The sequence below is a fragment of the Somniosus microcephalus genome, chromosome 13 (genome assembly GCF_052327205.1).
Source record: "Somniosus microcephalus isolate GS21.2 chromosome 13, FLI_Smic_1.0, whole genome shotgun sequence".
NCBI classification, from domain to species: domain Eukaryota; kingdom Metazoa; phylum Chordata; class Chondrichthyes; order Squaliformes; family Somniosidae; genus Somniosus; species Somniosus microcephalus.
In genome coordinates, this window is record NC_140999.1 from 126,219,841 (window position 1) to 126,232,567 (window position 12,727).

A 12,727-nucleotide genomic window follows, 5' to 3' on the forward strand; every position below is an offset into this window, starting at 1 on the left:
CGGAGGAGGAAGAAGAACCAAGCCAACATCAAGAAGGCCATTTCGAAGCCGGCGTCCCACCCCGGGGAAACACATCGGGAGATCATTGACCATCCCCGGGCCGTTGCCGGAACGAGAGGCCATCGACCCAACTTGGGAGAAGAAACAAAAAAAATAAAAACCCCAAGAGACGAAACCTTCCAGCCACCCTGGTTGGAAGGAGAAGAGATAAAAATAAACTGAAGAAGCGATGGGAGCCAGCCCAAGGCTCCTTTAACCAAGGTCGAGCCGACGATCCTCGACCCCGCCGACATCCAGGCCCACCGGTGTCCAGCCGCCCTCGACCCCCACCTCAGGAGAGAGGTGTGGCACAGCTCGCAGGGGCTCCACGATCCACGTGGAAACGGAAAGCCTGAAAGGATCAAACGCAGACTGGTTCAAAACCTTGCACTTCCTAGTGGGATTGGTGAGCATGTTTCTGGCCCTTCACAGTCAGATCTAGATAGGTTTAATAAGGGGGTGGATTTAAGGGTACAATTAACATGAGTTGTTGTCCCTCGATGTTCCGTGTGTTTCCTTATTTCATGATGATCTTTGTAGAGTATAAGATGCCTGTATTTGCCTTAGTTAGTACTGTGTCGTTATGATCTGTTCGCTTCTTTTCCCCTCCCATGTACTCCCCTATCTGCTTGCATTTGATTTGATATTTTTCCTTATGCAATAAAATTTCATTTGTTTCATCAAACTTGGTCTACAAGAGTTTTCTCTACATTGTAGTTCCTGCCCCTAAGTCCAGAGTATAGAATCTAAGGGGCGAGTGGGTCGAACCACTCAAGGTTTTACTGTGCAAGAGAGAGAGGCCTCTAGAGAGAGAAACCTCAGGGAAATCTCTCGAGGAAAACCCCTTAAAGAAAATGGCGACCGCGGCAGGACTCTAGCAGCAGGATTGCAATGTAGTAGATCCAAGTTTGAATGGTCGAAATGCAATGGATGAGAGGATAACGGGTTATGTCTTTGGCAAGGGAAGTCTCACTAAACAGTGGATTTCCGATCTCTTGCTGGATGGGCGTCCGGTGGGCGCAGCCATCAGGTGGACAGAGAGCAAAGAGCATAAGAAGTCAGTGGAGAAGGCAGTGTGGCTGATGTGTTACAAGAAGCAGGTCCAGATCTTGGACCGGGTCGTTGCAGCACAGGCAGCCAGGATCACAACCCAGGCAGCAGAGATAGAGGCAAAGGCCATGGGTGGGGAAAAAGTCATCACAGCGCTTCACGCGCTGAATCAGGAATGCCAAGTGGTAGCTAGTCAACATCAGGCCAGGATAGAGTACCTGGATTGCCAGGTTACTGAGGCAAAGATCAATGAAACGAGGATACGGGAGAAAAACGCCCGCTTCGCACAACAGCTAAGAGCGCAGGAGGAGAGAGTAGTGGAGGTTAAGGCAGCTTACAAGCTAGCCCTCGAGCACGGGTTTGAGAGCACAGACCACGGCCCCTGCCAAAAGACCATAGAGGACCTAAGAACGGCCCTGGTTAAAGCAAAAGGCATGGTGTGTCTCGTCAGGCCGAATGCCAGTCACATGGACTTTTTAAAGGAATCAAAACAGCCGATTCCAGCTGAGGTAATTGTGGTACCAGCCACCGAGCCCTCAGCACCGCCGAGCTATAGTGAGACTTGGCCGGAAAAGGAGGAGGTAGTCGAGGTGGAGTGTGAGGAAGAACAACTGGTAGCAAAGCCGGGACCGGCACCAATGTGTCCCGCTCGGCACCAGAGGTTCGGTCCCAACGCTGCCGATGGCAGTATCGGACCCCACCAGAACCAGCTCGTGGTGCCCTACGCTGGCCCACAATTAAGGTCCATGGTGAGCCACCTCGCACGACTCACAGTAAAGGGAGATCCCTTGCTTCACTTCAGGGAGATAGAGGAAACAGCAGCCATTAATGACTGTGATGATCAGGAACAGGTGAAACTGTTGCTTTTCTCCCTGGATTGCACAATCCTTCAGTGCCTCTCAGAGGATAGTAAGAGGGGACGGAAAGGGTATGCGGATCTCAGGGAGGAAGTTTTAGAAATAATGGGAGTGGACGACGGTAGTCCGTTCGACCATGTGGAAGGGACCGTGCAGCTATCTGGAGAACCACCATGGGTTTTCGCAGAAAGACTGTGGCCGGTGTATCGACGCAGCTGTCCGGGTATGCCTGAACGGGCTGTAATGAGCAACGAACAGCGGGTTCATTGGCTCCGTTGCTTGGTTACCAACAGCTTGCCAGAGATACAGGCCCTAGCCAGATCTTGGTTTGATCCCCAATGTCCCAGTGTCACGGAGGAGACGGTACTCCGCCAGCTCAATGTGGCGTACAAGAATTGTAGAGGTCAGGAAACACCTCACCAGAAGGGAAAGGTGCATGAGGCAAAACCCGCAGCCCCAAGCAAGAAGGAGTGGCGTCAGGAGAGGAATCGCCCTGTCCAAGCCAAGCTCAATTGCTACGGGTGTGGGAAGGATGGACATTGGCGCAAGGACTGTAGAAATCCGTGGAAGGATAGTAAAGGGAGATTTCCCGCAGCCCGAGCCCAAGCCCAGACCGCCGCCCCAGCACCAGCCCAAACCCAAGCCGTAGCTCCTGCCCCCGCACAAGGAGCTGGTGCGGCTATGAACCCCGCTGCGATTGAATCAATTATAGAGACAATGCGGTCTCTGATGATTTCGCAAGGGAAAATAGCCATCACCACTGGTCTTGTCGCTCCCGAGACTCCGACTGTTGTACCCAAGTGACTAGAGTCGGCACAGCCCGTCTACCTGTGTGCGCTGCGATATGATGTATGGAGATGACCCCTCGTGGAGATGGAGGTGGTGGAGGTGAAGGGAACCTATCTGTTGGATACGGGAGCATCGTGCTCCGTAATCCACGCAGAAAACCCCACCGCCTCGCCTCTGTCCACCGGGGTCCCATACCTTGTGTCGGGCTTCACGGGCGAAGAACAGGCTGGCGCACATACCCTTCCCCTCTCCATTCGTTTGGGACCACTCCGCACCACGTGGAAGTGCACCCTGATGAAGTGGGAAGTGGGAGGTGGAACGGGAGTCCTGGGGTCTGATTTCTTGGTGGCCCACGGGATCCACGTGGACCTGAGAAATCATTGTCTCTGGGGAGTGGGTATGAGCATGAAGGAGATAGAGAGTGTTAAGGAAAACCCTACAAAGGCGCGGGTTGGCCGGCGAGAAGGAAAATTCTTGGGTCTAATCCTATGCGCTGGCGAGAGAGCCGTAGACCAGGAGGACAGACCAGAATCGGTGGAAAATCCAAGGTCTACGCCACTCGCACAGTGGAAGTGTCCCGACGCAACAAGTGGTTTCGCATGAAGCGGTGCAAACTGTTTAAACCGGGTGCAAGAGCATCAGCAACCAAAGCCAGGTCTGAGGATAAAGATCCTCAGCCTGAGGCGCGCGATGAGTCACAGACCACACAAGCTAGCGTTGTAGCCTACTTAGAAGGAGAAGCAGTCCCGCCCACCTGGGGGAAGCTTTCTCCGATGGCCTGGGACTCGGACGAGGAGGGGCCCGAACAACAAGGTCCCGCCCTCGACACGATTCTGGAGGAGGTGGAGTTGGAGGACGGAGATCCCGCCCTCGACTCGAGCGTGGGGGAGGTAGAAATTGGGGGCAGAGATTCTCCACCTGTAGGGGCAGGTGAGGAGGAGCCGTCTGCCACAGGCCCAATTCCCGAAGGGGCGGAGCCTGAGGGGAGGGAGCCGAAGCCCACAGTTGTGGAAGAGCCACGGGCTGTGAGAGCTGAAGTCCCACCCGAAGGTCCACTCGCCAAGGGAGCCTGCCGGAATCCCAAAGGGGCGGAGCCTGAGGGAAGGGAGCCGAAGCCCACAGTCGTGGAAGAGCCACGGACTGTGAGAGCTGAGGTCCCACCCGAAGGTCCACTCGCCCAAAGTACCTTTTCGCAGGTCGACTCGAACGCCTCAGCCTGGAAAACCTTGGCCCGATTACCCCGCTCCCAGTAGACGCCGACTTCAGAAATCCATGAAAGAACACAGTCCCCGTTTAACAGCAAAAGGCTGCAGGGAACCCGAGCCACAGGTCACTGCAGCCCCGCCACAGGGAGCGGCGAGCTGCAGTCCAATCAGGGATTAGGCAAGCTGCCCGGGGACGGGCGGCGCTGTACATAGTTTAAGTTTAAGTTTAAGGTGTGTAAATATATTAAGGGGATTAGAGTTTAAGTCGTTTTAAATCTGCCCAGTATGTGTGTAGTTTTGAATCGAGGTCGAAAGATCCGATCATGCCGTCACCCAAACCAGAATCTCTCGGGAGCCTGGCTATATCGTTTGATTTGTTGCAGGAACCAGGAGCTTGACTAATCTACTGGAATTTTTTGAGCATGTAACTGGTAGAATAGATAAAGGAGAACCAGTGGATGTGGTGTATTTGGACTTTCAGAAGGCTTTCGATAAGGTCCCGCATAAGAGATTAGCGAGCAAAGTTAAAACACGTGGGATTGGGGGTAAGGTACTGACTTGGATAGAGAACTGGTTAGCAGACAGGAAGAAAAGAGTTGGAATAAATGGGTCACTTTCCAAGTGGCAGGCAGTGACTAGTGGGGTGCCGCAGGTATCGGTGCTAGGACCCCAGCTATTCACAATATATATTAATGATCTAGACGCGGGAACTAGATGTAATATCTCCAAGTTTGCAGACAACACAAAGCTGGGTGGGCGTGTGTGCTGTGAGGAGGATGCAGAGAAACTCCAGTATGATTTGGACAGGTTGGGTGATTGGGCAGATGCATGGCAGATGCAGTATAATGTGGATAAATGTGAGGTTATCCGCTTCGGTGGCAAAAACAGGAAGACAGATTATTATCTGAACGGCAATAGATTGGGAAAAGGGAAAGTGCAACAAGACCTGGGTGTCCTTGTGCACCAGTCGCTGAAGGTAAGCATGCAGGTGCAGCAGGTGGTTAAGAAGGCAAATGGTATGTTGGCCTTCATAGCGAGAGGATTCGAGTACAGGAGCAAGGATGTCTTGCAGTTGTACAGGGCCTTGGTGAGACCACACCTTGAGTATTGTGTGCAGTGTTGGTCGCCTTATCTGAGGAAGGAGGGAACGCAGAGAAGATTCACCAGACTGATACCTAGGATGGCATGAATCATGTATGAAGAGAGATTGGGTCGATTAGGCTTATATCTGCTAGAGTTTAGAAAAATGAGAGGGGATCTCATTGAAACTTATAATATTCTAACAGGACTAGGCAGACTAGATGCAGGAAGGATGTTCCCGATGGCGGGGAAGTCCAGAACCAGGGGTCACAGTCTAAGGATAAGGGGTAAGCCATTTAGGACTGAGATGAGGAGAAATTTCTTCACCCAGAGAGTGGTGAACCTGTGGAATTCTCTACCACAGAAGGCAGTTGAGGCCAATTCATTAAATATATTTAAGAAGGAGTTAGATATATTTCTTAAGGCTAAAGGGATCAAGGGATATGGGGAGAAAGCAAGGTGTAGGGTATTGAATTTGGATGATCAGCCATGATCTCATTAAATGGCGGAACAGGTTTGAATGGCCTACTCCTGCTCCTATCTTCTATGTTTCTACCTTTCTTTCCTTTAGGGAGAGATAGTCCGAACCTTTAGACCCAATTAAGCGTCTTTAGTATTTGGCCACCTCAAACTTTAGTTGAAAGTGAACGTCTGCAAAATACGATTGATCCAGGGTAGCCCTAACGGGGCTAGGACTATGAATTATCCCTTCATTTGGTTGGTTACAGGACTGCTTTGTGTCAGTGGGATTAGGGGTGGTGGGGTAGAATGGCCTTTGGATGTGATTGTTACATGGGAGTGACTAACTGAACCTTACAGCTATAAGGAAATCCCTGGCATCCCGAAGGGAATCCCTGGCATCCTGAAGGGAATCTCTGGTATCCCGGGCAGCAATGTGAGCGACTGGTGCTGCGTGGGGATCGCCATCCTCCTTCTCCTCCTCCTCCTCCTCATCCTCTTCCTATTCCTCCTCCTCTTCCTATTCCTCCTCTTCCTATTCCTCCTCCTCCTCCTCGTCCTCTTCCTCCTCTTCCTATTCCTCCTCCTCCTCCCCTTCCTCCTCCTCCTCCTCTTCCTCCTCCTTCTCCTCTTCTTTGAATTCTTCTGCAGATGTGTGCTCACTGCCTTGCTCAGTGTTGTGCAGAGTGCAGTACACCATGATCATTCGGGAGACCCTGGCTGGCGAGTACTGAAGGGCACCTCCAGATCTGTCCAGATAACTGAATCACATTTTGAGCATGCCGATCACTTGTTCAATGACACATCTTGTTGTCATATGGCTTTTGTTGTACCGCTCGTTGGTGGGTTTCTCACGGGTCTCATCAGCCAAGTTTGAAGTGGGTATCCTTTGTCTCCCAGCAGCCTCCTTAAGTCAGCTTGCAGTTCCAAAGGACTGCTGCTGGATGAAAACATCATGACAGCTTCCTGGGAATCTGGTGCACACCTGCAGAAACCTTTTCTTGTGGTTGTACACCAGCTGCATATTGATGGAGTGGAACATCTTGCAGTTAACGAATATTCCTGGTTGATCTGGATTGCCACGTGTGTGCAGTCTATGACACCCTGCACCTGTGGCAACCCAGCCAGAGATGAAAACCCGAGCACCCGTTCATTCTGACTAGTGTCATCACAAGCAAATTTGACATAATTGCCAGCCCTGGCAAACAACCCATCAGTGAGCTGCTTTATGTTATACTGGATGTGTCTCCAGTAGCGCCCTGGAAGGATTCGGAGGCAAAAAAGTTGAGGGCGGTGGTCACTTTCACAGCCACTGGTAATGCATGCCCACCAGGTCCAGCAGGAAGCAGGTCTTCTTCTAGGAGGCTGCACTACCTGACCCCACAACCTCAGTCTCCAGAAGCACTGCTCTTCCGAGAGGTCAAGGAAGCTGAGTCTCCTGCAAGGTTGACCCCTCTGCTGTTCCCCTCTCTGCTGTTCCACTCGCTGCTCACCACCTGCAGGTCTCTCCACAGCAGGCAGTTGCTGCTGCTGATGGTCATCTTGCTCCTTGTCCAAGGTCCAATCTAAGGCAGCCATGACATCACCCATCCTGATCTTGAGCCTCAATATCACCAAAGTGCAGAAAATAGCCTCTTAGCACAAGTACTCTCAACAAATCCATTTCCATCGGGAGGTAGGAAAGCAGCCCTGAGCACTGAGTATTTATTGCTGTAGTTGCCTGACTTTTAATGAGCCCCGTAAATTGCCGTTCCCTTCTCACCTTGTTTTCAATGGCGAGTTTCAGAAAGCACGGGAAACCCGTGCATGCGCTGTTAAATTTAAATGCCAGTTAAAATAGCGCTGCAAATCACTGATTTACAAATTCAAATTGTAAACCCGCCTCTCCGGAGGGGCTTATGCACACACAGCCGAACGCGCCCGAATTAAACCCGGAAATTGCTGCGTTGGAGCCGGCTTCCAGATGCGATCACATTGGCCCAGAAATTCCAGAACGGGGCTTGCAGCGCGTGCAAGCCCCGTATTTGCACTTACCCCGCGCTCGTGCCGATCAGCTTCTGGGACGCCTGAACTTGCAGAAATAGAAAGCACATTCCCGGGCAGCGTATGACGTCACGCCGCCCAGGAGTGCAGCCAGCGCGAAGCCAGGAGCGTGCAGTGTAAGTGAGACACGCCCCTTGAGGTCTCAGTTTCACTGGACACGCCCCCAATGTTTCTGTCACGCTGCTAAGCATTTTTACATGCAAAGCAGCAGTTTAAATAGGTTTTTGGAAGTTTTTTGAAGATTTTGGTAACTTTTATAAACTTTTTAAAATGTTTACATTATTTTGAGTAATCTGAAGTAGTTTTAAAGAGAATTAAAGCAATTTAAAGACTTTTAAAAGCCCTAAAATAATTTTTTTAATTCCATTTATTTATTTAGCAATGTCGTCGTCATACGTGTCTTCACACTGTTCCCTTTGGGGAACTGTATGAAGTGGTGGAAGGATTTATGGCCATGATTAACGCTCATTCCGTGACCGTAACCATCTTTGAACCAGCCATTAGGGTGGTTAGTCCTATGGCGGGAGGGTTTTACGGGCTCCCACAAGCTATACAAGGAGGGGGGGCCACCCACACCCACACCCACGGATGCAAATATCCCACTGGATGTCAACCCAGAATTTAGAGCCGGAGCTCCGACTCCACTTGCCGGGACTGTCTGGAGCGGGGTTCGAAACCCTACCCTGATCTGGCCCAGCGGCGGGGATCCTACCGCTATGACAAAGGCCCAATCCAATTAGCAACGTGAAATGGCAGCATAGGGCTCCAGTCACGGGGAGGGAAAAGGCGCAGGAAACGTATGGGTGTCACCTTTTGTGCGGAGTGGGCCTTTTGCGTAGCAGTAAGCATCCCCGCCGCTGGGCCAGAAGGAGTAGGGTTTTGAACCCTGCTCCAGACAGTCCCGGCAAGTGGAGTCAGAGCTCCAACTTTAAATTCTGGGTGGACATCCAGCGGGATACTTGCGTCCGTGGGTGTTGGTGGCCCCCCCCCCTCAGATGGGTTGTGGGAGCCCGTAAAACCCTCCCGCCATAGGACTAACCACCCTAATGGCTGGTTCAAAGATGATTACGGTCACGGAATGAGCGTTAATCACGGCCATAAATCCTTCCACCACTTCATACAGTTCCCCAAAGGGAACAGTGTGAGGATACGTACGATGATGACCTCTTGCGCAATGCACCTCCTTGGACCCTCAGTCGCAGATGCGAGGGGGCAAGTCGTGCAATTGTTAAATTTTTTATTTTATTGACATGTAAAATGTTGGCCCAGTAATTCCCTTCCAAATGCGCTAGTACGGTCGGGGTACTTACGCATCTGGCCGGATGAAATGCCGGTTTTCAGCATGCACAGTGCATGTGGGGAAAACCGGCATTTCCTGTCCTCTGAACGAAGGGGTTCAGAGGCAGAACGCGTGCGACTGCACAGGCCGCGCGTGCGCAGTATAATTCGCCGCTTTCATTAATGCTTTCAGTGAGGTCAAGTCATTACAACTTACACATGAAAAAAGCATGGGTACAGTTGCTCCAGAGGCTGCGGAGGAAGATATTTCTTATCGTGGAGCTTCTGAAAGTATGTATGTCTGTATATATTCCTTTGCGTGCTATGTATATATTCCTTTACTTATGTGTATGAATGTATTATTTAATTATGACTTTCAGAGAAAGTAACTTATTGGAAAATCATAATTAAAAATATACATTCATACACATTAGTAAAGGAATATAAAACATACATACATATACGTAAAGGAATATATGTGGACATACATGCATAACTCATTCTCACATTCCATTCACACAGCCACAATTGCTCCTTCTACCTACCGTTCTGAAAATCCGTTTAAAAAAAAAAAAATTAAAGTTTAAAACTTACTTAAAATTTCTTAAAATAACTTCCCTCCCTTTCCCAAACCTAAATATTGCATTTCATAAGCTCCTCCATAAAATATATCTCCTTCCCCAGCCAATGAACAACTTTACACTTGCTTTTTTCACGTGTAAGTTCTAGGGACTTACCCTCACTGAATCCATCAGTGAAATCTACAAAGTTCACTGCGCAAGCGCTGCCTGTGCAGTCGCACGCGCTGTGAATAGACCTCGGGTCTGGAAATGCCGGCGTTCCCCGCATGCGCTGTTCCTGCTGAACGCCGGCATTTCCAACGGCCAGATGTGTGAGTAACCCGACCGTACTCACGCTTCTGGCCTGGAATTTCTGGCCCATTGTCGCTGACTTTAACCCCTCCACCCACTCCTAAACGCCACGCTCTTCCATGTTAAAATTCTCCTCATACTGTATTTCCAGCATTTACTGTTTTTATTTCAGATTTCCAGCACTTGATTTCACTTTGTTTTCTAATTGTCTCGTTGACCTTGTTTGTAGACTACACTACATTGGGCCAGAAATTCGTGGCCAGAAGCGTGAGTACGGTCGGGGTACTCACGCATCTGGCCGTTGGAAATGCCGGCGTTCAGCAGGAACAGCGCATGCGGGGAACGCCGGCATGTCCAGACCCGAGGTCTATTCACAGCGCGTGCGACTGCACAGGCAGCGCTTGCGCAGTGAACTTTGTGGATTTCAGTGATGGATTCAGTGAGGGTAAGTCCTTAGAAGTTACACTTGAAAAAAGCAAGTGTAAAGTTGTTCATTGGCTGCGGAGGAAGATATATTTTATCGTGGAGCTTCTGAAATGCAATATTTTTGTTTGGGAAAGGGAGGGAAGTTATTTTAAGAAATTTTAAGTAAGTTTTAAAGTTCAAATTTTTTTTTAAAAGGGTTTTCAGAATGGTAGGTAGAAGGAGCAATTGTGGCTGTGTGAATGGAATGTGAGAATGAGTTATGTATGTATGTCCACATATATTCCTTTACGTATATGTATGTATGTTTTATATTCCTTTACTAATGTGTATGAATGTATGTTTTTAATTATGATTTTCCAATAAGTTACTTTCTCTGAAAGTCATAATTAAATAATACATTCATACACATAAGTAAAGGAATATATACATAACACGCAAAGGAATATATACAGACATACATACTTTCAGAAGCTCCACGATAAGAAATATCTTCCTCCGCAGCCTCTGGAGCAACTGTACCCATGCTTTTTTCATGTGTAAGTTGTAATGACTTGACCTCACTGAAAGCATTAATGAAAGCGGCGAATTATACTGCGCACGCGCTGCCTGTGCAGCCGCACGCGTTCTGCCTCTGAACCCCTTCGTTCAGAGGACAGGAAATGCCGGTTTTCCCCACATGCACTGTGCATGCTGAAAACCGGCATTTCATCCGGCCAGATGCGTAAGTACCCCGACCGTACTCGCGCATTTGGAAGGGAATTACTGGGCCAACATTTTACATGTCAATAAAATAAAAAATTTAACAATTGCACGACTTGCCCCCTCGCATCTGCGACTGAGGGTCCAAGGAGGTGCATTGCGCAAGAGGTCATCATCGTACGTATCCTCACACTGTTCCCTTTGGGGAACTGTATGAAGTGGTGGAAGGATTTATGGCCGTGATTAACGCTCATTCCGTGACCGTAACCATCTTTGAACCAGCCATTAGGGTGGTTAGTCCTATGGCGGGAGGGTTTTACGGGCTCCCACAACCCATCTGAGGTGGGGGGGGGCCACCAACACCCACGGACGCAAGTATCCCGCTGGATGTCCACCCAGAATTTAAAGTTGGAGCTCCGACTCCACTTGCCGGGACTGTCTGGAGTGGGGTTCAAAACCCTACTCCTTCTGGCCCAGCGGCGGGGATGCTTACTGCTACGCAAAAGGCCCACTCCGCACAAAAGGTGACACCCATACGTTTCCTGCGCCTTTTCCCTCCCCGTGACTGGAGCCCTATGCTGCCATTTCACGTTGCTAATCGGATTGGGCCTTTGTCATAGCGGTAGGATCCCCGCCGCTGGGCCAGATCAGGGTAGGGTTTCGAACCCCGCTCCAGACAGTCCCGGCAAGTGGAGTCGGAGCTCCGGCTCTAAATTCTGGGTTGACATCCAGTGGGATATTTGCGTCCGTGGGTGTGGGTGGCCCCCCCTCCTTGTATAGCTTGTGGGAGCCCGTAAAACCCTCCCGCCATGGGACTAACCGCCCTAATGGCTGGTTCAAAGGTGGTTACAGTCACGAAATGAGCGTTAATCATGGCCATAAATCCTTCCACCACTTCATACAGTTCCCCAAAGGGAACAGTGTGAAGACACGTATGACGACGACATTGCTAAATAAATAAATGGAGTGAAAAAAATTCTTTTAGGGCTTTTAAAAGTCTTTAAATTGCTTTAATTCTCTTTAAAACTACTTCAGATTACTCAAAATAATGTAAACATTTTAAAAAGTTTATAAAAGTTACCAAAATCTTCAAAAAACTTCCAAAAACCTATTTAAACTGCTGCTTTGCATGTAAAAATGCTTAGCAGCTTGACAGAAACATTGGGGGCGTGTCCAGTGAAACTGAGACCTCAAGGGGCGTGTCTCACTTACACTGCACGCTCCAGGCTTCGCGCTGGCTGCACTCCTGGGCGGCATGACGTCATACGCTGCCCGGGATTCTTCTTTTTCAAACACCAAGTCCAGGCGTCCCTGGAGCTGATCGGCAGTAGCGCGGGATAAGTGCATATACGGGGCTTGCACGCGCGGCAAGCCCCGTTCACCAATTTCTGGCCCAATATGAATCTTAGATTAGAAAATTACATCTCTGTTCTTATAGCTATGTTAAGTTTAAAAAAAGTTTTTCTCTTATCCATGGCAGTCTGTGTTCAGTAATATATCGGCCCAGAAATTCGGGTCGGGGACTTCCCGCAGGTGCAAGCCCCCGACCTGCGCTTACCTACCGCGCCGGCCGTTGAGCTGTGGGCCCCCGTGGAATTCCGATCCGGGGCCTGGTCCAGCTGCCGGCGCGCAGTGCTTGCATATCCCAGGGGTGCAGTTAGTTCGAAGCGTCCCCTGGGATCACGTGGGCCATGGGGAGCCAATCGCAGCAGGGAATGCTCCATTCATAAGTCTGACAGGAAGTGCTGTCAAACTTAGAAATACTACGGGCCCTTTCTTCTTACAAAACATCACTAAATCTTCAAATAAATTTTTAAAAAACATAATTTTTTAAATAAACTATAAATTAAATGAAATAACTATTTTAAACAATAATTTAAATTTTTGAAAAAGTAATTTTATTTTCTAATGGGGCTAAAAATAAACTTAC

The 12,727-nt window shown here is 49.4% G+C and overlaps 1 long non-coding RNA gene across 1 annotated transcript in view; it reads right to left on the reverse strand.

The window, feature by feature from the left end:
- Positions 1-7,587, reverse strand: part of LOC147108585 (uncharacterized) — a 38,366-nt gene extending 30,779 nt beyond the window's left edge. The window contains exon 1 of the long non-coding RNA XR_015080614.1: positions 7,514-7,587. This is a non-coding gene — a long non-coding RNA (uncharacterized LOC147108585). The remainder of the gene's footprint in view (positions 1-7,513) is intronic.
- Between the last annotated feature and the right edge of the window lie 5,140 nt (positions 7,588-12,727).